Source organism: Bidens hawaiensis, unplaced genomic scaffold (genome assembly GCF_021521415.1).
Source record: "Bidens hawaiensis isolate Kalapana, Puna unplaced genomic scaffold, B.hawaiensis_p1.1 tig00017455_1, whole genome shotgun sequence".
Lineage (NCBI taxonomy): Eukaryota > Viridiplantae > Streptophyta > Magnoliopsida > Asterales > Asteraceae > Bidens > Bidens hawaiensis.
In genome coordinates this window covers 164188-191903 of record NW_027492639.1, presented here as the reverse complement: position 1 = coordinate 191903, position 27716 = coordinate 164188, and the positions used below count along the sequence as shown (strand labels likewise).

At 33.2% G+C, this 27716-nt stretch overlaps 1 pseudogene across 1 annotated transcript; it reads left to right on the top strand.

Annotated features, from left to right (window-relative positions):
- The first annotated feature begins 4510 nt into the window (after positions 1-4510).
- Positions 4511-6583, top strand: LOC143553926 (basic leucine zipper 34-like; annotated as a pseudogene). The gene is made up of 4 exons (XR_013138917.1): positions 4511-5052; positions 5549-5639; positions 5716-5842; positions 6132-6583. The product of XR_013138917.1 is annotated as a basic leucine zipper 34-like (transcript).
- Positions 6584-27716: the final 21133 nt, after the last annotated feature.

The following is a 27716-nucleotide window of genomic DNA, read 5'->3' as shown; positions in this document are numbered from 1 at the left end:
AGTGACAACAGGACATACAATCGAGCTCTCCATGTGGGTTGATTGTTGGAGGTCTTTGGCTAGCCATTTGACAAGTGGAATGCTTTGACAACTAAAAAAATAAAATAAAATATAAAATAAAGATAGATAGTAATAAAGATGTATAAATGTTTCGTTTAGAATTAATTTCCATAGCTATGGATAATTGTTTGGCAATGATTGTAATAATCAAAATTTATACAAATACAATACCTCCTAGTCGCTTCATAATTCAATATGGACGGGGTTTTAGCTAACGCTACCGGTTTTGTTCCACGGTATCAGATACTTATAAAATAACACCAAAGTGATTTGCACGAATTACTAGTGAACTATATTTTGGAAACATAAATACTAATCTTTTGAAACAGATCAAATCTTAATCCAATGGTCTTAAGACTTAACATAGTAATATTAAACTTTCTATTATATAAATGCGTACTATAGAGAGGTAGGGTACCAAAAAGACCCAAATACCCTTAAATACTACTCGCGGGTCAGCTGAGGGCCTCTCACGAAGCACCCATGAGACATACGGATCACCCGCTTAATCGTTTAAGGAAGAAACACCCACATGACGCATACGGAAGCATCCTGGCACCCTCAAAGGTCATCCGCAGGACGGTGTACCCGTCCGCACAAAATGACCGGGAGGCAATGCCAACAGGACAGCTGCAAATAACTAATTACCTTCTAAAAGAATAACCTCGATTGTTACTTGGAGAATACGTGACCCATCAACCAAAGAATGGAGGACACCTGGCCAGGTTGTTATAACCTTGCACATGGCCAGGGTTTGATCAACCCTATCATAAGGTGACACGTGTCCAGGTTGTTATACCCATGCACATGGGACGTATAGCTCAACCTATCACAAAGGGACACGCGTCCAGACGGTTATTGAGATCTTCCAGAAAGGGACAGCTGGACCAATCACCTTCCCATATCCTTCGGCTATAAATACCTTATCAAACTGCATGAGGTATTCATTCATTCACATACACTCCCACTGTACTTACTCTGTTTACTTTAGTACTTTCTCTCTTAAGAACTGTACTGATTCTCACGCCGAAGGGTGGTTACGGGAAGACCTCCCCCCTCTTGTCCTTCCCGTGACGAGACTCACGGTGTCTGTTTTGCAGGTTCCGGTCATTGGACTTTAGGGAGTTATACTCATATTGTGTTGGTTGTTATCGTATCCTACCCTGTGGACTCATTGGATCTAGGACCCGACAAGGGGAACGGATCCGTGTTTCTTCACATACCTTCATAATTCACCTTAATTCCAGCTGTTAACTATAATATATGATGTGTAATTTTCGAAACCATTACATGATAAATAATGAGGCAAACCAGATGCTGCTAACTGTTAAGAACAAATTATCAAGGTAATTATTTGTGTTTACAAAAATCATAACACCCAAGTATTAAAGAATTATGAAATAAAAAGAATGTCTAAAATAGTGACCAAGATACGACCTAAAATAGGCATTGAAAACTCAATTTTTAAAATTAATCATGACAATCAAATATAGACACATAAGTTGGTTAGATATGTCATTTGGGCCAGCTTTCATGACAAAATCTTTACATGACACATGTCGCGAGCATGCTACAGAAGAGACGGGAGAGGAATGATTAGGCTAAAAAGATGATAACGTGTTTTGACTACATAGGAGCCTACACACTGAAGGAACAACTCCTTGTAGCCTATGCAAAATCGGCTAAAGTGAAGACTAGACCGATATAGGTGGGTCCTTCTCAACCTTTTCAAGTTGGGTTGGAGATGGGTTAGGATCAAATATGAGTTCTTTATGCTAGTATGTTACATATTTCGATATTACCCAGAATGATCCGAACCCATGCACAACCAATATTTTGAACCAAGAACCAAGTCCAAATATGCTGAACCGATCCAATCATAAGTCGAGTATTATGGTTACCAAGTCAAACCTGAATCATGTTCGACCCTATAACCACTGCGATATTGTAAAGCACATAAATAATATAGGGATACTAATTAGAAACTATTAAACTTAATTAGTTTTTTCTTTTTTTAAAAACGACAATGCGATTATAATATTATAATAAGAAACAACATACATTGCCCTAACATGCGAACATGTTTCTAGTAATAATGTCGGGGCAAGTTTGATTAAAGCTACAAGTTCACTTTTATATTTTCTATAACAAAAAATATTAGCTAATGTATTTGTAGGGGTTTTAAGGATTTAAACTTATAGAGTTTGTTTCTAGGTTGTATGACACCGGTTTGCTAAAAGCATAAAATAGGTTAAACTTAACGAGCTGACGAGCATGGCTTGAGCTTATACTATAACTCATTTAATAATAAAAAAAAAAGTTTGGGTCGGAGTTCACATGTCGAATTTGATTAGATTGACGAGTTTCACATGTAAAATTTTATTAACCGGCTAAAGTTAGGGGGTTTTCACGTAATACATTAAGGGAGTTTCAACATTTAATTAAATGTATCAACTTATTATTATCTTTTGCTTCATGATCAAAGAAAATGGCTTTATGTTTCATTTGAATATGATGCCATATGATGGGATGTAATAACTGAAACTTGCAAGAGCCAAGAGGAATTCATGTTTTTCGGAATTTTAAAAACTTGTTAGCATATCTACTCGGTTTGCGTACGAGTGATAATATTTAGCCTTTTTAGAGCATTTCCAGCCTATTCCCTACTATTTATTTATCTATCAATCTATCTATCTATCTATAATATATATAAATGAAATCTTTAAAAGCTCTCTGGTTGCTCGTTACATTCTTTCAAGCCACCAAATTGTATTATTTTGTAAATGAAGGCTTCTCATGCATTTGACCCGAATTCACGTGTATGAGTCTCACCAAACCCAGATAGTCTTTAAACGGGTTATAAAATCCTATAAAATCAGGATATACTAAAAATTAATATTAATTTAAAAAAAAATAATATTTATAAATTTATATTAATAAACAATTGTATGATAACAAAAAAAATAGGCCATGAGTCTCACCAAACCTATATAACTTTTAACCGGGTTATAACATCTCATTTATTTGTGAAACCCTTTCATTATCAAATTATAGTTATATTATTAACTTCCTTACAATAAATAAAATTAAATTAAATTAAATTAAAATCCAAAAAATATGTGTAAATATTATAAACGAATAATATAAGACAACCCCGAAATACGGGGGATAAAAATTAGTATATCCATATATAATCATATAATTATACTAAAAATCACTGTATTTTTTTTATCGTGTTCAATTAAATAATACTTTTATGGGTAAAGTTAAAGTAAAAAAAGGAGACAAAAATGAGAAGCGTGAAAAGGATTTGTAACCACAAAAAAAAATCTTAAAAATAAATTCACAAAAGAAAAAAACATAACTCAAAATATAAATAAAAAAAGGAAAAATTTTAAAAACTTAAATGTTTTCTCCATCATTCTCATTCAAAAAAATAAAAAAATTGACAAAAAGACACAATGACGAGATCAAAGACACAATGACGAAAATGAACAAAATACAAAATTATAACTAAAAAATGACACAATAAATCACAAAATATAACACGATGCCGAACAAAATATAGCACAATGTTGAGTAATATAACACAATATAAAAAAATACACAATGTAAAAGAAAATAGACACAATTAATGACAAAAAATAAACACAAAACACAATAATAAACAAAAATACACGAATTTTTTCACTCACCATTTTTTTTAGAAGGAGAAAGACGGTGGAAACGTACATTTTTGTGTTTTTTACTTTTTTAATTTTTTATTAAATTTGAGTTATGATTTTTTTATTATTTTTTTTTGCGAGAAAGACGGCGGAAACATTTTTGTGTTTTTACTTTTTTCGTTTTTTTAAAGGGGTTTTTTTTGTTGCTACAAATTTTTCTCATCATTCTCATATTTGTTTTCCTTTGTAGAATAATTTGACCCATACTTTTATATATATTTGTTATTATTTTTTCTCTCTTATTTACTCACAACTATTTTAAAAAAAATATTAAAAAAATTATACGGTGTGATAGTAAAACCCCAATTAAATTTAACTTTCCCGTATAATATTTCTCTTTACTCTACTCTACTCTACTCACAATCTTTCATAACCATACCATATAATTTACAAAACTCTCTCACATTACAAGTAATTTTCCTAACAATCTTAAAGACTATTTCATCCTCTCCACAACCAAATTATGGTGAACCCAAACGTGTACTCCCTTAAATTTTCTGAAACACCAACACACGAAAAGAAAAGAAAAGTTATTATAATTATTATTTCCAAAGCAACATTTATCTATAGTTCTACATTGTATTATATGAATGTTATTATATATCTATACCAGTAATAATTCTCCTTAGATAAATACCACTTAAAAGGGATATTCGAACAAAATATATTTCATAACCATCCCATATTCCAAATTCTCAATACATTCATCACTCCTTCATTTCATTTCATTTCAACGTTTTATACTTCTAACATTTCTTCCTCACTTCCGATTCATTGCATGGCGCAATTGCCGCCAAAAGTCCCAACATTGCCCCAAAAATGGCCCTCATTCGCCCCAATGGCAGCCGTGGATGGACGATTTCGTCGATTTCTCCTCCGCGAAACGAAACTCTCATCGTAGATCCGCTAGTGATCCAATTCAATTCGTTGAAACTCCGTTTGTTACCGATCAATGTCATAATTCTGCTGTCAATGAATCGCTAATACCGGCCTCGGATAGTAACGAATTTGAACGTTTGGATGATGAGCAGCTTAGCTCGATGTTTTCCGACGATTTTACTGCGAATCTTCAGTCTCCGTCTACTCCATCGGATCAGAACAGCGACACAAAACCGATAATGAAGGATGAGTTGCCGGTGCAGCTGAAGATTGAGACTGCTGGAGAGGTGGAAGATGGTGGTGGTTATGAAGTAACGGAATCCGTTAAGCCACCGGTTACTTTTACATCAGAAGGTGGCACAATTGATGATCCAAAACGAGTTAAAAGGTAGTTAATGATAATATATAGTTAGTTTAATTAACGAACAACGAATAAACTCGTCATGATGCGAATTGTGTAATTTGTGATCAGTGTAGGGGTATGGTACTAAACCCGGTTTTACGACCCTAAATTTATTATATTTGGCTTATTTTATTATATGGACTAATACAATGTTATTGGGCTGAGGGGGTTTTGTGGAGGTAACCCTAACTGGGCTAGGCCCATTAGGGTACCATGATGGTGGCAATGAGGCTCCCTATATAAGAAGGTCTCCACCTCCTTATTAGGGGTTGGTCATTCTCAATAAGAGCCACCACCGTATTTTTGTGTCTGTGAACAAGAGATCCTGGAGATTTCTTAGCGGTCACCTCCACACCCCCAAAAAGTCATTGCAGATCCCAACCAGCCGGAGAAGAAGATCAAGACGTGGTTCGTTCATCTTGAAATCCGTGGAAACATCGTCATGGATCAGGTCAGATTCATCTCGTGCTTCGACAATCAGAATACTGGCAAATCGTCAATCTGCTCATCGATCGAGAGTACGGAAACTGCATTACATTTCTGAGCTCGAACGCAGTGTCACTACGTTACAGGTAGTATATCTCATTAGATTATGGATTATAGTTCATATGATTTTAAGTATTTACGGTTAATTGTTTGATTATGAAGACGGAAGTATCAACATTATCACCACGGGTAGCGTTTTTCGACCACCAGAGGCTGATTTTGAACGTGGATAACAGCTCGCTGAAGCAACGGATTGCTGCTTTGGCTCAGGATAAAATCTTCAAAGACGGTAAGATCATGATCATAGCTTTGAAATTAATGAGTTTGACCGTGCACAAATATTACACCTTAGACAGATCTCACGTCACCTCTAATATTGTCAACATGTTATGGACCCATTAGCTAGTGCTCAGATAAAAATTCACAATTAAATATGCTTAGGTTGGGTAAAATTCTACGACGAGTAAGCTTATAAAAAATAAAATACGTGAACGGCTAATAAGCACAATGAAATGATATTTGGTGATACGAGAAACCAGATGTTACGATAAAAGTTGATCAATTGTTTTAAACTGTAGCTCATCAAGAGGCATTGAAGAAAGAGATAGAGAGATTAAGAAAGGTTTATCATGAACAAGGCGGCGGATACCACCACCAATGGTTCGCCGGCGGCTGCGGTGGTTAATGGTACGGATGAGTGAGTGACCTTGGATCTGGGAGTGTTGAAAGTGTGCCCATGCGGGCATGTGATGTGTTTGGGTCAGTGGTCCCATGATTGGCATGTGAATATTTTAACTTAGCTTGCTTGCTTGCTTCTTTTATGCTTTTGCACATTGCACCTATCAGAAAGAAGAAGAAAGGGTAATTATGTCTTTCCTTATCTTTTTTTATATTTATTTGTTTTTAATGTAATTTATTTAGATTCTATGTATAGGATTTGTGGGGGTGTTTATTTAGATATTGTTCTGCTTGTCTTTCTGTTCCATGCTCAGTTTTTTTGTCATGATTTCTGAAACTTCAGTTGTGTTTTGGGATGAAGTTACAATTAAAACAACGTCAAACGTTTTTTTTTACTTTGTATGAATTTTATTGAATTTCGAAGCTAATTTCTATTATGTATGATTTTAATTTGATTAAATATTTATTCTTTTCAAGTTTTTATGATATTATGTGAACAATTAAAACTAAATTATAATGATTTTTGTTAAAAAAAAAAAAAAAAGCTTGTACATACATGTATTTATCAAACCGGAGGCTAAACCGAACACGACACAACCAAAACATGTATGATAGAATGAAATTGACATAACCACCGAGACCAAAACAAACTTAGAACAAAAGGTCCCTACATATGCTACACGATGATCATGATAAGAGGATCTCAAACTATGGATGAGTAGACCCAAAATTGTCACCAATCACACATAATCATAAATGACAATCTTTATGTTACTCTACAACATCTCACCCTTCGGTATGTGGTATCTTACACTGTCAATAAGTAGACCCAAAGGCCAAAATTGCCGAATACCACATGAACATTAAAAAATCTTCATGTTACTATGTCCATTGGTTTCCATAAAATACTAAAATTCATGTTCCTTCTTTTCTAAATCACCTTTGAGTATCGTGTTATCAAGTTTGACTTGTGTTGCCTTGTTTTAATTGATATTAGCAGTATTGAACTGTCATTTATTTTAGGAAAATTAGATTTTAATAATCTTAACTTAATACAGTTGGCCGATAATAATCTCAACTTTGAAAATAGTTGTTACTGGTCCCGACTTTCGCACTATTTGTTTTCATTTGATCTCTGTTAAAAAAAATCAACAACGTTAAGTTATCTCCAAATTTCAAATTGACTTTTAGGGCTTTTGATCGGAATGAGAATACAAATCGATTGATGTAAAACTTAAACGGCACTTTAAACAGCTTGATTTGTGTTAATTAAAAGTTTAAACACCGTAATTGAAGCATCATTTAGTCGTTTGGACCACCGTTTGGAGGTAAATTTTACATCAATCGACTCGTATCCACATTCCGATCAAAATCCGTAGAATATCAATTTGAAAATTGATAAAAACTTAACATCGTTAAGTTTTTTTTAACAAAGGTCCAATGAAAACAAATAGTGTGAAAGTTGGGACCAATGACAACTATTTTCGAAGTGGAGATTATTATCGGCCAACTGCATTAAGTTGGAATTATTAAAATCCAATTAGCCTTTATTTTAAAGTTTATTACATAACTCATCAAGTGTTATCTTATTACAACATGGTCGAATTTGATATTCTCTACTTTCTTCTGAGGTGTGCTTTCAGAGTTGCAAGTCATCGCTAAATGTTAGAAAGCTATTGAATGAGGATAGATAATCAAGGACCAAAACTAGATAATCTTACCATGTTTAATGAACACTTTTCAAAGTAAGAATTCACAATCTAAGTTTGCATGGATACGATGAACTTTATTGTAGGAAATCCATCAATTAACTTTTTAGTTAAGGTGAGAAATAGATAACATGACAATTATATATGTCATGTTATGTAGTTATTTAATTTTTGTAACATTGAAGATTGTTTTATTTATAAATGTTGAATTGATACGAATTTCGGCCATGAATACACACATTACTTTGTGAGAAGAATCACTTTGCGGTTAATTTGGCCGGTGGTTGGATAATTTTCATATAATGGTAGTGATTAATTGTGGGTTAACCAAGAATGCTATGTCTCATTATCCGGCAACACTTGAGCTATTGGATGTTTGTAGAACTGATAAGGTTGGATATTCTAGTAGATATGGCTGATATATGTTGTTTATTACTTGTTTTGTGTATTCAGCTTCTTCCTAAGTTGTTAAACTCGTTTTATGGTATTGAGAAGTTCTTTTTCGTTGGTAAAAGAAAAGTAAAAATTAATTAAGTACCCAAATAGTAAAATTTAATTGGTTGGAGAATAGTTAGTTATTAACTACCAAAGTAGTTAAATTTAATTATATGTTGCCTTGACATCACTAGGGGTGCTAATTTATCTAATCTAACTATAGTACTGTATTAAAACAAATGAGTTTAACTCAACATGATCTTTTTCTATTGTTGAATTCTTAAACTTTCCATTTTTATCTACTACGTCTCTATTTTTGATGTGAATAAAAAAATTCTAAAATAAATAAAAATACTAGACAATAAATTCTATTAAATGATTATTGATTATTAATATTAATTTATATCATTTACATTATTCCTTTTTCATTATTCATTATAACGTATTTTACCCTAAACCCAAATCAATTATCCCCTCCTTCACGCCTCCATCCTGTTCTTTCACGGATCTCTACCTTCATTTCATTTATCTGGCAAATTGACCGCCCACCGTCGATGAAGCTGTTCATCAGCCGGACGTTTAATCTACAGCAATTCGGCCTACCCATGACTGTGTTAACAAACCATCAACGTTTCTACCGGTCACTTAAAGCACCAGGTATTATATTGTGTATGTTGATTCACCTGAAATTATATCTATACTATCTTATAATACATATAGAAAGAACAAAACTGTCATTTTACACAAAACTCTTAAAAATAAGAGTCGTACAAGAGAGAGAGAGAGAGACGAGGGAGGTCAATTGGTGGTATGAGTCCTTGGCTATATGAAGTCTTCTTAAAACACAGATTTTGTCTGAGGATTATGACGGACATGAGGATGATTTCTTGTATGAGGTGTAGATGACGATGAACTGATCAATTTCATTGCGACATAATGGGCTTGACGATTTGGAGCAGCAAGAGGTAAACCATAACCCTGATTTTATCCCTAATTTTACTTTTTAATCTCAAGAATCATATAAACGATCATATAGTTTCTAAGGTAAAGTAGGCTTAAATGGAAAATTTATGGTTATGTAGGAAAAATTATAGAAGACAGAAGCAAACATACATGCATTTGGGTTTCCTTCGATCTCTGGAATCATCAACAATGTAAGCCTTTTTTTATCCAAAGGTCCAACTTTGAATCTTCATAAATTAATGTGTAGGGTTCATAATTTCATGTAAAGACACAAGTGTATCTGTGCACATCTCATGAGTCATGTCTTGATGTTTTCTTAGGTATATTCTGATTTGTTTTTATTTTTTTCAAATTTAGTTGTTGCCCATCTTGGTTTATGAATATACTATGAGCTCATAGTCTCACACACCGAAAGCAATATAATCTTGGGCTACCTGATTTTAATTTTTATTTGTTTTGTTTTGATGAACATTAGAGTATGACAATCCAATTCTGGAACCTAACATCCACTAAAGTAACAAGAGAATGATTTTAAAAAGAATGGAAAACAATTCAGATAATTTTTTGGTGACATTTTTCTACCTTAAACCTATATATATATATATATATATATATATATATATAAACATTTTAATTTTATTGCTCTAAAATTGGGCCTTTTTATTTCTAAAGTTGGAGAAGATATGTAATCAGCATATAATTGGAATTGGGCGTGCATGTTAGACTGTTGATCCAATTGTAGACCTGAATATTCAATTGTAAGTTGTATTTTCATAATTTGATTGCTTATCCAATAGTATGTCACTTTCTAAAGTTTGCCTCTTTACTTTGTTTCTCTGAAGTGAATTTGCTCATGGTCTTCTTTCGGGTCAATATGTTGTCACCTGTTTATTTCACTCAGAATGATGATGTGGCAAATGTCGTTGATTCATCTACTAGGATTTAACTTATTGATGTAGGTACACATTTGATGTAATAACTTCAAAAATCTAACATAACATATATCCATGCTAAACCGTCGACGGTGAATGGATCAATAGGCGGCGACTCCAGCAAAGGAAGATCTTTAGTGGTTCCGATGGGAAAAGGCCAGTGGTTCTTGCAACGTCTGGCCCGGTGTCATGTTTATTTAGACTAGATCTAGAGGTTTTAATGGTGGTGCTTGGGCTTTGATGGATTCTTAGTGGTCTGAGGTAACAGATGGCGACAACAAGCATATGTTTTATTTTCCTATTTTCCCATTTATTCTCACATAAGGATTACAAAAAAAAGGTAGTAGTTAACTTTAAACTCTTCATATGAGTTTGCTTTATTTTGAGTTTACATGGTTTATTAATAATGAGTAAATATATTTTTATTGTATAGGGGGGTGGTATATTCGGTTTTTTGTGCTTATTTGCTACTTGTGAAGGTAACTAGCAGCTTCATGACATTTGTACATGTAATCTCGACTGTCTTAGCTTAATGTGATTCTGCTTTCAGATTAGAGGCAAGTGTGGGAAACCACTTTAAACAATTAAAGCTCATTATCACATCAAATAATCGGCCTGGTAATCCTAAAATATTAGCAGCTTTTGCATACTGTTTTGTGTAGGGTAACCTGACATTAAGTTGTTGTGGAACTGCTGTTTTGTTTAGGCTACAGATTTAAGAGCAACAACAACAGTTAAACGTGAGGATGACAGAAGGCTTTTTCACAATGCTGCTATGACTTACCAGGAAACAAAGAAGAGAAGTTAGTGACCGTTCGGTATGTCAAAATGGGTGGGCATGATGGTTTGGTTGACTTGCAAAATTTAAATTGTTTTACCATCAAACTTCTAACGTTTTGAACTTTTTTTTCACAATGACAGTCGATGGAAAAGGCACTTGTGAATTTGCAACATATGCGAACAGTTCATGTAAGTCAATATTATTAAGGATATTTGTTTTCGCATTTTGGAAGATTAATATAGCATTACTTTGTTGCTATGAATATTGCAATTGATATATATATATATATATATATATATATATATGCCACTGGAATTAAATTATCCATGACATCCTATACAAATTCTCATTTTCAACCTATTGGTGATATTACATTAAAGGAAGTTATCAATGACCCTGGGCTGATTATTGAGGATCCCAAACAACTGTGTGTGCCAAGTTTGAGAACCCGTTTTTTACTCATTCTCATGTCTGGTAAAATGGTCAGTAGGTGTTATGGCATAAATATGAATGTTTGGGTGAATTATCAATATAATATGATCCATCAGTTTTGAAAAGAATTTGGACATTTTTGAGTTAATAGACATGTTTGACTCTTCCCTGGTCAAAGATGATTTACAAGTTAGCAATCACTTTATTTGGGTCAACTGCTATTCCAGTGGGTAAACATTTGTCAAATGATACGATTCTTTTGGAAGGGCTTTTTGGGTATTATGCAAAGATTGAATTTAAATTATATTTAGGTTAATTGAGATTCTATAAGAATTTAGATTGAATTTAAAAGTAAACATGAACTGTGTTGGGCAATAATTTACAATTATAGGATAAACTGAATTGATTACCAATTATAGGATCTTCAGTTGACGAGTATTTGCACATCAAGAATAATTTTTCATGGATTTTAATATTTATATATGATACAATATAATAAATATTTCATTATTTTTACCATATCTTTGTATATAATATTGCTATTGTATAACTATATGAGATAATCTTATATAAAAAGCTCGTTTAGGCTGATGAGTTGTCTTGGGCTCGAACTCTTTTAAGTTTGGCTTGATTCGAGTTTTTATCAAGCCAATTTTGAGTTGCTTCTAGCGGCTCGATTTGTTTACACCCCTACTTTTGGGTCAACACGCGTAGACTTCATACTCTTTTTAAAACAATTCGTTATTTTTGTAGCATGTTGGTTTTTATGTTTCACTTATGTCTCTCTCACCTATAATGTATGTATACGGGCAGGGATAGCTCAAGTTAGAACTATTGAATGCCCCTCATCCGCTGATATTGTATTTGGTGAATTGGTTCTGGTAAAGTTTTAAACCCGCTGCTACATTCATATTTTAATATCGCGATTTTATTCAACACTACATTCAGATTTTAATATTGCGATTTTATTCAGCGGATTTTGTACAGTTTGTTTTATTATTATTATTATTATTTGTATGTTATGCTTTTTATGTTTTAGTATTTTCTGGTCATTATTAATGTGATAAGTCAAAATTTGTTTTAACATCATAACATGTATACAAATGGCCATTTTAAAAAGGTATTTGTTTGGTTCGGGTCAAAATGAGCCATTTCAAAAGGTTATGGGTTTGGTTCAGGTAAAAAAGGTCATTTTAAAAAGATATCGGTTTCTTTCGGGTCAAAATGGGTCATTTTGAAAAGATATCGGTTTGGTTCGGGTCAAAACATGCCATTTTAAAAAGGCATCGGTTTGATTTGGGTCAAAACGAACCATTTTGAATAGGCGCATCGGTTTGGTTCAGGTCAAAACATACTATTTTAAAAAGTTAACAGTTTGGTTCAGGTCAAAATAGGCCAATTTAAAAAAATATCGATTTGGTGCCGATCAAAACAAGCCATTTTAAAAAGGCTCTGCTGTTTTATTTATTATGTGTATGTATGCTATTGCATTTAGGGAAGTGAAATTAACATTAGGAACAACTTGATTCAGTGATCAAATTTCAACTTCATTTATAAAAGTTGTTTATGTGCATCAAAGTTTTGATTTTGGGACTGAATTTCATTTTTTTATTGCAGATCTAAGGGTAAAATGGTAATTTCTCAAGAAACTTGATGGACAAAAGGCAGTGGATGAGAACCGACGCTACACGGCTGTACCCTCTAAAAGATCAACTTCCAAATCTTTCTTGTATTTTTGTATATGTTTTAGAAGAAACTGTGTTTGAATGTAAGAAGTTTTTTCTTGTATTTTTAAATTGTTTGTATCAATGTTTTTTGGATCGCAAATATATCTATATCATGGGTTTACCCATTTAAATGCAGCCATTATAATTTCCAGCCCATTAAATACCTTATACTGTTATACCCATGAAACGCGTCCACCTGTTTCATCGTACTTGCTTATTACTCAGACTGACATATGATCTATTTGTTCGAGTTTGAAAATATTTACCAACTGTTGCCGCCGCATCGCGCGGGTACCTACTAGTGTATATATATATATATATTTATACTATATATAATACATCAAACAGAGCAAATTAAGACACCCATTTTTAAGTAATTTACAACACTTAAAGCATAATATACATGTGTTAGTAAGGGTAAATATGTCTTTTAAACACAATCCATTCAACTTACAAGTTCGGTCCCTCATCTTTAACCATATTATGTTTTTAATTTAACTTGTAAACTAACTTCCCACCCATGATTATTAAACGACTATAGCCTTTTTATACGTTAATATTTTTATAAAAAAATTGCACCATAAAAACGAGCATTTTATTCTCTTTAATTTGGATATGATATTGTTGTAATTTTTTTTCATTTTAAATAAATTAATATATTACGTAGGGGTGTTCAGTGTCGGTTTTGATGGTTTTTAAGTTAAACTTGTAAGTCCAACCGTTAATACTGATTTTTTGTCGTCCAAAACCAAACTCAACCATTGAAAGTTAAAACCGAATCAATACTAAAGGACTGGTTCCAGTTTGGTTTCACAGTTTAAATTTTAATAATAAATTTAGTTTAAAATAATTAATAATTTCAATGTACCATCAATTTTAACTAAAAACCAACATAATATGATACTTTAGATTATCATAAATAACAAATGATAATTTTAGCCACATAAATGGTAAATATTAATGGAAGATATAGGACGTGAAATAATAACAAAGATTACAAAAGAATCATATTGCAATTAGGTTAATTTACAGTCTTTTCTGGTTTCATATGGCCGGTTGCTGATATAAATCGTGAACCAACCATTCACTACGTTTTGAAAATTTTGAAACCGACCAACAAACCGAAAGTAAAAAAAAAGTCAAACCAATGAACGATTTAAACGATTTCAAGGTATTAACCGAACCATAAACACTTATATTTACGTGATTAACATGTTCAAACACTCGCTGCATCGCGCGGGCACCCGTCTAGTGTATATATATATAGAAAAGAGTTCAAATAAAAAACAAGTGTTTTGTGAGAAGTGTGAGAAGAGCTTTAAAATAAAAGAAACCACCTAAATATGGCACTATACAATGTAAATATGAAACAATACAATTATTTAGAAACTACCAATCTCAACCACTAGATCATAGATCCAAGGGCCTAGATCTATTCTTATTCTTCTCACAAAAATATTGTTTTTTACATCAACCCTACCCTATATATATATATATATATAGGAGATGGATCATGCGAGAAGTGTTATTACAGCGAGAAGTGCGAGAAGTGAAGGTATAACTCCGTTAATCCCTAATTTCACTCCATTTCATATGATGTTACATACATATATGTTGGTTTGTTGTATTTATGTCTTAATTACACATTCAAACCTACCTACAAACATATAAATGTACCGAGCCACATTCAAACCTATGTACCTACACACATACAAACATACATACACATATACCAACATACGTACACATATACAAACATACGTACCTACACACATACATATCCACCTACACATAAGAAAGGAAGTGAAATTAGGGATTAATGAAGTTACATTTTCACTTCTCACTGTAAAAAAAAACTTCTGAAATGATCCAATACCTATATATATATATATATATAGTGATTTCATACACTAATTTAGGCTGCCCACCAGGTGTTCGATCAAATGTCAGTTTGTTATTTTTTATTATTATTGCTTAATGTTTAATTGTTTAATTTATTATTTGATAAATAATGGTTTTAATTTTAAATTAATGAGATTTGACCGATTAATTGCAAGTAAACTTGAAATCCGTAATCAATTGCAAGTAAAATTTCTCTATATTAAGAGCAAATCAACCATATGATTAAGGATCACTTTGATTACTGAATTTCAAAATTATAATCAATTATGATATATACGTGGTATGAATGATTTTAACATAATCATCAAATCAACCATATGATTAAGGATATAATATTATCATAATGATTCTAATTTTAGGATGGTAATAAATAAAAAATAAAATTCATAATACAATAAACAATTATCATAGGGATTCTAAAATTATTATAAATCTACAACTTATATCAATAATGCAATTATTCAATTGATGATTAATTTTATTAATGTAATAAATAAAAAATAAAAAAGTTACATATTTTTGTACATTACTATCTTTATGCTGTATGTTGAAATATGGTGTAGATTTAAACGTATTAATTTTATTTATATTGTAGTTATAATATAATAATATAATTTAACAACATTAAATTCAAAATTTCAAAATCCACCTCCTAATTTTCGTCCATATTAGAAACTAATTCAAAATCTCTATTTTATTATTTTTAATTAATTACATTTATACTTTCCTACTTTATTAACTTATCCAAAAATTCAAACATCTAATACTTATGTATAAATACTTTGACCTTCACACAATAATTCTCACACCATCACACCGGTATTAGCAAAAACGAATTTGTTTCTTTGTAAGGTATATAGTTTGGTTGTGCTTATATAATTCATTTTGTTGTTTAGTTGTTCGGTTCAAAGTATAAATGTTTAAAAAATAATACTTTGTTTATTTTAATTTTTCATCACTAGAAAGATGGAGCCAACTAACATTACAATGTTGAACCAATTGGATATGCTTAACAATGACTGTGTCCTCAAGGTTCGTATTTTGAAACTATGGTCGATATAGATGATTTTGCAAGACGAAATGGCTTTGTTACATAAAAATAAATAGCTTACTATAATCCGGACTTTTACTTTTATTTCAAATTACCCATTCATTAATTTTAGTATATTATTCACATAATTTTGTACTAATTATTGGATGGTGAATGTTTTTATATTTATTGGTTAGGTTTTCACCGATTTCGTACTAATACACATTAATTTGTTTTTCCGGTAAGGTTATATCGTTTTCCGGTAAGATTTACATTTGTTCACATAATTAAAATCTTCCATTATTGGTAATTTATTTATTATGTGATATTAATATTCATATTTAATTTTATCATTTCAGGTTATTGTCTTCAACTTGATATAATGGATTGAGGATTTGTTGACAAGATGTCTTATTTTTTGTTTAATGTTAATGTATTTTTTGTTATTATTCGTGTATTTTTTTCACAATTCATGTAATTTAATTGATTATAATATAATCCAGAAATGAAATCTAATTGATCATTCTATAAGACATTAAATTAGTTATATTAAGATAATCAATCTTGTATTGTTGTTGTTCAAATTCCAATTAAATCACTAATGTCAACGCAATTAAAACATTATTATACTTTCCAATATCATCGTATTTAACATTTTAAAATAATACACATTTAATATGACATTTTAGAAACCGATTTTTACCATTCAAATTTGGATATTCATTATTTATGTGAAGTTTACAAAACGTGTTATATAGTTTGACTTTCACCAGCTATTCAAAAACCAAAATTTAACGAATTTGACCATTTCATAAACTTTCAATATTAATGCCTTAAATAAAAAAATATTATTTTTAATAACCATTTCTAAAATTTTCAATTTATTATGATTTTAACGTCAATTTCAACTAAATCAATTAATATATTTATTCCTAAATATCAAAAATAAAATTTATAATAAAATTTACATTTATTTAATTTATTTAATACCTTTAATTTATAGTTAATATTTATAACATATTTAAACCCTTATTTCTATTTTTTATATTTGACCATTTTTTTAATTATGTCTAAATTTAAGATTCATACCTTTAGTAAAACCCTCATATTTTCTATAACCGATTAGATACGGAATTTACAAATTAAATACAAACTTTTACAAATTGAATGTTAAAATTAATGTATAAAATAAACCCCCATTTTAATATTACGGAAACAAAAAAAATCATTTTTTTTAAATTTATTTGTTACAATACAACTGTACTAAATATTTTTTGAAGTTTACTAATAATTTTTTTTATTCGTAAAAGTGAACACTAGCATTGGATTTAATAGATCTAACAAAAAAAGTTATTGAATTTTTCTTATACAAAAGTTAAAATAAAAAATATTTTATAACAATTTGTATATTTATTAATTACAATTTGTATATCATTATATGCTTTTGCTCATATACAAAGCATTTATTTTTTTTCTTCATTCCAGATCTTATTAACAAACACTATAATTATAATTTGTCAAATTCTAGCAATGTAATCTATTTGTAATCGTATCTCAAACTCAACAAACATTATTTGACCAATTCTCATTGACATTTAAAATATTTTGATACTTTCCAATCTTAGAAAAATTTATATTTTTTTATTTGACAATTTATAATTATGTCTAAATGTCAAGTTGCATATGCTTAAAAACAGCATCAATTGACTTACTATCATTATTATCAAATTAACTTACTTTCTATTGTTACAATATTTTATAAAATAAAAACCATTATTGTTAGAGTCAAAAATCAATATACGTTTTATATCAATATTTATCGTATTACCAAAATTATCGTTATATTAAATACAATTACTTAAAAAATTGATTCGTATTAATTAATTATTTATTTAGTAATTGTTAAACTTTTAATTATGGTATCAAAATATATCAATACCTTATTCCTAACTAGAAATAAAAATTATTTGTAACTTTCCTTATATTCGTTTAAATAAAATTAATTATAAAGTTTCTTTAATAGTCATCAACCATATTCATATACATCATCTACTAATTTATGTTTTAATTCGTATTTTAATCACTATTTTTATTGTACAAAATGATAATTCTTTTTTGACCTAATGTAAATTTTGACTTCAAATCAAGTCTTAAATTGACAAACATAAATTTACATTAGTAGATGATATTTAACATAATTTATCCATAAAGAAGTTATAAAAAATGCATGAGAAAGCTTTGCTTAATTTCCTAAATGATATATACTAGGAATCAACTATATGTCAAATATACCTGAATGAAAATTAATATGTTATTGAATATTGATTAAGGTTTTATTTTGAAGATCAGTTAATTATATTATTATGAATGACTAAATTTAGATTTTAGATTGTCATAACAGTTTGTTTTGTAACATAAATTTAAAATGTACTTATAAAAGAAATGTTTTAGATATTGTTCATCTTTTAACATTGATGTGCAACAAATATTTAAATTGATGTGTAAATAAACACGAATACTATCTTAGAGTAATAAACATTACGGTTACCGATGTGTAATAAATGTCTTAGATAAAGTTCATCTTTTGAATCAGCATTGAGATAGAAATTTTGTTAAATCAAAATTGTAAAATTGTTTTGTTGATTTGGAGACTGATTTCTTTGTTTGCTTATTATTCTACTCATGATATAAGTTATAAAATATTTTAATTTTTCATTTATCTTTGTTAGTCTTTGTATGTTTTTGTATTTGATTCAAATAAGTTATGATATCTTATAATTCATGTAAAATTATCATTTATTTATAAATACCACATTTGCATTTCATTATTTATAAATACAACGCCATTATAGATATACCGGATGATCTTTTGATTGGTGATTCATCCGATCCTATTTATGATCTGATTGACTTTGTATATCCGGCATTATTAAAAAATTTTAATGATATTTTATATTTTCAAGAAAGGGTCATACTTTCACCTTTAAATGAGGTTGTCCAAGATATTAATGACAAATTTTTGTCTTTGTTTTCCGGAGAAGAAGTTGAATATCACAGTTCTGATAGTATAGACAAGTCTGATAGTGTTGGTCCTGGTTTCGATCCAGCATTACAGTCACCGGATTTTCTAAATGGTTTAAAGATGTCTGGTATGTCTAATTATAGATTGGTTCTAAAAGTTTGTATATCAATAATGTTACTAAAGAATATTGATCAGAAGAACAGTTTATGCAACGAGAGACGTTTTATCGAAGTAAAGGTTATTTCTGGTACTAACGTTGGGTTTCGCACTTATATAACTCTTAGTGGTCTAACTCCTCTAGATAAAAAACTGCCATTCATATTGAAACGAAGATAGTTTCCTGTTACGGTTTGTTTTGCAATGACCATTAATAAAAGTCAAGGCCAATCACTAGCAAGAGTTGGAATATACCTACGAGAACCGGTGTTTACGCATGGTCAACTATATGTGGCTTTACCACGAGTGAAGAGTAGAGATGGTGTTAAAATACTTATATTAGACAAGAAAGGTAAAGTTACAAATAAAACTACAAATGTGGTTTATAAGGAACTATTTACTAATTAATAATTGTAAACTGGATGCTATATTAGTTGAATGTTTTGTTTATACATGATTTATATATCACTTGATGCTAGAAACATGTGGATGTTACATGATTTATATTTTTCCACCCGTGACACCCACAGGTCAATGGTCAATAACCTAGTAAACATTAAACCTTGTATTTTGCACGTCGCATCTTGTAACACGTATTGTTGTGTAATGATTGATGGCACTGTAAACATTAGCTGTCCAGTGGGTGCTATATTTTTTTGAGATAATACACCTATATAAGATTCATTTCTGAAATGCCAAAACTTTCACTTATATGTCAAAGTGACAACGTTGTCACAGTGCGCATAAATGAGCGGCAATGATTTCAACTGTTTTCCACAATAATGGAATCTTGAAAATCAGTTTCCTTGACCATCAAGTCACTTTATTAGACCAAGTGTTTCTTCGTGGGGCACACCAGTGTTATTCATGAAGAAGAAGGATGAAAGTATGAGAATGTGCATAGACTATCGCGAGTTGAATAAACTTACGATAAAGAATATGTATCCTTTGCAAGGATTGATGATTTGTTTGACCAACTGCAAGGTTCAAGTTGGTTCTCACGAATAGATCTCAGGTCAGACTATCATCAGCTGAAGGTGAAAGAGGCGGACATCCCTAAAACAGCGTGTCGGACGCGGCATGGATACTACAAGTTCCTCGTTATGTCATTCGGTCTAACGATTGCTCCCGCAACATTTATGAACATGATGAACAGGGTGTGTCGGCCGATGTTGGATAAATCGGTAACGTCTTTATTGATGATATATTGATTTATTCAAAGAACGAGTCTGATCATGCTGAGCATCTGAGAGATGTATTGGAGACGCTGAAGAAAGAGAAATTGTATTAAGTTTTAGAAATGCGCGTTCTGGTTACGAGAAGTGCAATTTCTAGGTCACGTGATTAATCCTAAAGGGATTATCGTGGACCCAGTTAAGATTGAGGCGACAACGAATTGGAAGACTCCACAGAATCCGACTGACATACGAAGCTTCTTAGGGTTAGCTGGCTACTATAGGAGATTCATCAAAGGTTTCTCCAAGATAGCCGCACTGTTGACCGGTATGACCCGAAAGTCGGTAGTATTCAGTTTGGTAAAGTTCCAAGAGGAAGATTTTGAGGAATTAAAGAAGAGACTCACGCAAGCACCAATCCTTGCTTTACCCGATGGTGACGAGGATTTGGTTGTTTGTACTGATGCTTCGCATCGTTGGTTAGGTTGCGTGTTGATGCAATGAGGAAAAGTGATAGCTTACGCCTCTAGACAGTTGAAAGTCCATGAGAGTACTTATCTAACGCATAATTTAGAACTAGCAGCAGTAATGCATGCTCTCAAGATATGGAGGCATTATCTGTATGGTACTAAGTGTACCATTTACACAGATCATAAGAGTTTAAAGTACTTCTTCGAGCAGAAGAAATTAAACATGAGACAGAGGAGATGGTTGGAGTTGATTTAAGATTATGACTACGACATTAAATCCTATCCTGGTAAAGCTAATATGATCGCCGACGCGCTAAGTTGTAAGAACGAGGAAGTCATTGCAATAGTGAAGTCATACCAGTTGATTATGAACTCAAGCCTGTTTGAAGAAATCATCAAAGTGCAGTCAGAAGTGATAATAAATGAAGGGCTAGTAAAGAAAGAAATGATTTTTGGTCAGCAAGATGAGTTGATAGAAAACACGCATGGTGTGAAAACTAGGTTTGACCGTATGTGGATTCCATGTCATGGAGATCTTAGAGGTCGAGTCTTAAATGAAGCTCACAAGTCAAGAAACTCAATTCATCCAGGAACTACAAAGATGTACCAAGATTTGAAGAGAGATTACTGGTGGCCAGGAATGAAAAATGATGTGGTAGATTATGTTAGTAAGTGCTTAACTTGCTTACAAGTCAAAGCCGAACATCAGAAGCCTTATGGGAAAATGTAACAGCTTGAGATACCTGAATGGAAATGGGAACACATCACCATGGATTTCATAACTAAGCTACCTCGTACAGCTAAGCATCATGATACCATCTGGGTGATTGTGGACCGTTTGACCAAGAGTGCTCACTTTATGCCTATACGAGAGGCTATCTCATCAGAAACGTTAGCAAGCTTGTTCATAAAAGAGGTTGTGACTAAGCATGGAGTACCGTTATCGATCGTGTCTGATAGAGATTCTCGGTTTACTTCGAGGTTTTGGAAGAAGTTCCATGAAGCTATGGGAACGAGATTGAACATCAGTACGGCGTATCATCCTCAAACAGATGGACAGTCTGAAAGGACGATCCAAACCCTTGAGGATATGCTACGTGTTTGTGTTTTAATTTTTGGTGGAAGTTGGGATGATCATCTGCATCTGGCAGAGCTCTTATAACAACAATTACCATTCAAGTATTGGTATGCCACCATTTGAAATGCTTTATGGTAGACGATGTAGAAACCCCATTTGCTGGGGAGAGATTGGTCAGAAAGAAATTGGAAGCCTAGAAGTTTTCCAAGAAACATCCTCAAAGTTCGATCAGATTAAGGCAAGAATGAAAGCTGCTCAAGACAGACAGAAGTCGTATGCTGATAAGCGGCGACGGCCGATTGGATTCAACGTTGGAGACAATGTGATGCTCAAGGTCTCGCCTTGGAAAGTAATTATTCATTTTAGGAAAAGGGGAAAGTTGAGTCCAAGGTACATTGGACCGTTTAAGATTATGGATCGGGTGGGTGAAGTAGCTTACAAGCTGGATTTACCCGATGAGTTCAAAGGATTTCATTCGACCTTCCATGTTTCTCATCTAAGAAAATGTCTAGCTGATGACACGTCTCACATGCCATTGATGGATATTGAGGTTAATGAACAGCTGAACTACATTGAGCAACCGATAGAGATTGTTGATCGCAAGGAGAAGCAACTTCGTCACAAGGTTATACCTTTGGTGAAAGTGATATGGAAGCATCGCAAGGGATCAGATGCTATGCTATTTGGGAAGCTGAGGATGAGATGCGCAAGTTTTACCCTAATCTGTTTAAGTAATAGCTAGGTTTCGGGGACGAAACCTCTTTAAGGAGGGAAGACTTGTAACATCCCGAATTTTATAATATTAAATAAAAGAGAGTTTATGTTCTGGAACGTGTGTAGCATTTAATTAAGATTAAATAAACGAATGAAGTATGGAATTGGATTTACGATTGAATAAAAGGATGGGATCGGCCTTAGGTCCTCATTTCCATCTTTCCATAATCTCTACACACTCAAAACACACACACACACACACACACACACACACTCTTACTATATACGGCCGAGAGAGAAAGAGGGAGACACGAGACCAAACAAACTTTGATTCTTGATATATCTTCAATATACAAGATAGATACAAGATTTAAGGTTCATAACAAAGCTAACCGAGACCAAACGAACACGTAAAGGTATGTTCTTGATCTTAAAGTTTATGTTTTAATGAACGGTTGGCCTTGAAACTTAAACCTAGAGTAGATCGGCTATAAACGAAACATAAAGTAGCAAACTTGATGTTAAAACGAACTTACGATTATGAATGGCTCGTTTAAGTAAGCCCTAGATCTAGTATGAACGTTATAAGATTAAAGGTCTAAGCTTTACGGCTACACGGAATTAGTCTTACCCGAATATAGCCGTTGGAGCGTTTACGGGATGAATAATATTATAGTAAAGGTTTCATGTTAAAAAAAAATATATATATATGAAACCATAGTGGACTTAAAAGTCCCAAACCCGTGGCTACTATACACCAAGAACATGCAGCCTTGTAACAATGTGAAAATTTCGAGTTCAAAGTATCAACTTTCCAAAGTCTAGGGACTAAAATTGCAAAGTTCCAAAGTTGAGGGTTTAAACTAAAAATTCTGATTTTCCTGACCCATCGCGCTACGCGATGAGTCAGAAGAGACTCCTATCGCGTATCGCGATGGGGAGTCTGACACAGTGTGATCAAGTGCCACGTGGCACACGGTGGCACCATGTGCTGCCACGTGTCACCACGTGGCAACACTGCCGTCACGTGTCGCCACGTGTTGCCACGTGGAGCGGTGACTACCACGTGTCGACATGTGGCAGCCCTACCCTCTGCGTCATCAGGCCTATATCGCGGTATGCGATAGGCCTGCCCAGGGACCTATCGCGTAGCGCGATGGGAGCCAAAATTTCGACTATAAATAGCAGCCATGGGTGTTCATTTTTCACATCCCAAATCAGCTCCCACATCTCTCTACTCTCTCTAGAACATACAAACGATTTGCCTCGATAAGCGTGCCATGATCCCTTGTTTGTGTATAACGTTTCCTCAAAGTTTGTGCCACCCTCCACCCTCATTCATCAAGAAGGCGTTGTTATGGCAAAGAGTCCCGAAAGACGTGCCGACGACTGTTGAAGTTGGCAAATCAAAGTTGATCGAGAAAAGTAAAGCGGCGTCGGAGTGCTGCTCAATTCTCTAGAGTTTCTATACGCCACTAAGGTTAGGCGTAATAACAAATTCAATATAATTCAATATTATATTCAAGGCTTAAGCCTTAAGTCGAGGATATTCTCGATACCTCGATAAAAGAAAAGAAAAGAAAACATAACAAATAAACGAATGAAAGTATGATTATGAATATTGATGAATACGTATATATGTGTGTAAGTATATATGTAAATATTCTTTGTTATGAAATATTATTTAATGAATAAACAGTATTCTTAAATAATAAAAGAAAAAGATTACGTTTCTTGAAGAAGAAGAAACGTCGGGTTTTGAATATAAACTAAAGGTTTATAATTTACTTTTAAACTAATGGTTTTCAAGTAAATAAGAATTGAACTAAAGGTTCAATCGAGGATTGAGATATAAGACTAAAGGTCTTAAGCCGGATCGTGTATCCGACTAATATTTATACTCGTACTATAGGTACGAGATAAAGAAAGGGAAAGACCTTTGGACGGTGAGTGAAGCCGATCCTAAAGAGACAAGGTGTTTACGCCCCCAAACTTTTACTTATTTAAAATGAGTCAAACTTGTTATTTGAAATTGTTTATAAGGAACTATGTGTTCCTAAAACCGTTATGAATAAGGGTATAAACCTAGCCCTCAGGCTGTGGTATACGTATGTGTGGATCCTTACATGGTGGTACTATGCGATGTATGGGCATGATCGCACCAACCTTGGTCGTAGGACGCTCTCCTGCAGGGAGTACGACCGTTGTGTATATTGACGAGTACTTAACTAAGTTGAACGCTGCGGTGTTTGCTGAGGTGACCTAGAGTAGAGGCTCATATTTATAATGTGTTAATTGACTTTGTTATTCCTAAGCCACGTTGGGCCGAGGCAGGCGTAGTCTCGAGGGGTAATAAAGTAAAAGAAATATTTTTTCGTCAGCATGTTCACCAGCATTCGTTGCTGACGTATTTTATTACATTTTGCAGGTGAACAAAGCTAGAGCTTGGAAATGACGAAGTACTAATATCCGATGGCTCGGATTCTTTTTGTATAAGTTTAACATGGTGGTTTGTAAACATAAACAAGTAATCTTTTGTTAACAACTTTAAACGGGTATTTTATAATTCCCGTCTTTTGAATATATATAAATTACATTTTCGATCCTTAAAGTTTTATAAGTCTTCCGCAACATAACGCAACTCTGAATTATTTACAAACACGATACCAAATTGTTGGTCGCACTCCTAGGCCATAGATGGGGGTGTGACAGGTTTGGTATTAGAGCCATCGATCTTAGCGAATTGGGTATCATAAAAAAATACCCAAGCTTCGATCCAAGTGTAGGAAACTATTTCTATCCCTCTCTACATTCTAAACCACCCAAAATTGTTAGATGTCATTCAAAGCTCTTATGGAGAATTTTACTCGCAAGGCTAAGAAAGCCGGTATAGCCGAACCTTATCCCGAGGATAACATGAGCGATGGATATTATGAAGCGTTCTTTGATCAAGACGTGGAACGAGACTTGTCCAAACCCTTGTATTACCCCGGAAGTAAGCATTACCCGATAGAAGTACCCGATAGTCCACCAAAGCCAAGTGTTGAGCCACCAAGACACTCCAGCTATCACCCACAAACCATGCCAATGTATCAACCATCACAAGAACCACAAAACTGTCCCACAGGATATTTCCCAAATGCACACCCATCTTATACTTTCCTTTTAAACCGACCCATAAAAGAAGAACCACGAAGCCCATCCTCTGATTGGATGCAGTGTTATTCCGACCCATGCCGATGGTTTACTGGAAGCTCCACCATGAATGAAGTCAAATCGCAACCCAACAATATCGAAGGGCCGTCCCGCAAGCCCAAAATGAGGGTAATGATGCCCAACGAAAGTTTCAAGATACCCCCAATGGAGAACGAAACTGCACAACCAATGGAGGAAGATGAAGATGAACCCGAGGAAGAAGAACCCAATGAAGAAGAGGATCTTGATGAGGAAGAAGATCCCAAAGATGATGAGGACCCTGTGGAGGAGTCCAACGAAGAAATGGAAGAAGAGCATCCTGAGAACTCTAAAGAGATGTCAAGCTCAATGAATGGATCACTCACTTCCAAGAATCCAAGCTACGGTTCCGTCGATCCGTATGTTCAATATCTGGAGCAACTAAGGAACCAAGCTTCGTCAAGCTTCCCGCCATTTCAAGGAAGAATTTCTTCGATTCAAGAACAAGCCGATGAAATTCGCGAGCAAAATCAAGCCGCCAAGACATACCTCTACCTTGCATCTGATCAGACTTATGTTCCGTATCCTGAGCCGCGGAACCATTACGAGATGGTAACACTGGGTTATCGAGACCTACCTACGCAGTACGGATACCCTAACATAGTCCCGCAGTCGTATGAGGAACATCTGGATCGTGCATTGCATGAGACCGACGACTGGAGAAAGAAGGTAGACGAGGAAGAGAAGAAAAAGAAGAAAGTTGGAGAGACACTCCTTCATAAATGCAACAAACTAACGAAGGTAGTGAAGAAATTCCAGAAAGATTGAAGACGGTGGAAAGAAGTGTTATGAGGAGACTACGTATAAAATAGTTTTGTATGTGATGTATGTACAATAAAGAACGTTTGAAACGTTCTAATGTAATGATAGGACAAGTTATATATATCGTTGAAACGATATATATATATATATATATATATATATATATATATATATATATATATGTGTGTGTGTGTGTGTGTGTGTGTGTGTGTGTGTGTGTAATAGAAAATATATATATATCTTTTATGATATATATATGTGTGTGTAATAAAAGGTGTGTTTAATAAAATAAATGTTGTTAAAATTTTCAGACTAAATTGAAAAAGATAAAAGAAAATGTCTGAACAAAGCAATAATATCGAGAATGCTCGTATAGAAAAAGAAATGAAAGACAATGGGAAAAACCCCGAGAATGAGCGGGAGGAAGAAATTCCCGAGAAATATATGAATAAAATTCAAAAGATGATTAAAGATGTTGTTAGGGAAGAATCCGCGTTTAGATCTCAATATAGATAATCTAGACATTCTCGAACTGCAAATCCTTCCGTTCATCCCTCTCGAAAATCTGAAAAGTCTCGACCGAATCCATCTCGTGCCGAGGAAAGTGTGCATGAGTCTAATGCCGACGGCGGAGTTAGACGTGAATTCAAGAAACTCAAGATAAGTGGTTGTTCGTTCAAAGACTTCAAATACTATAGACCGAAGGAGTTCCATGGTGACAAAGGGGCCATCACAACTGTGAGATGGCTCGAGGAGATGGAAACTATAACAAGCAAGTGCTCCGAGGAGGAGAAAATTCAGTACTCTGCTTTGATGTTCAAGGGTGAAGCGCATGGGTGGTGGAATGCGTTGTTGATGAGTAAGGGAAGAGAAGTGATGTATGGCTTGACTTGGGAAGAATTGAAGGCCATGGTGATGGGAAAGTTTTGTCCCATGCACGAAACTGACCAGATCCAAACAAAA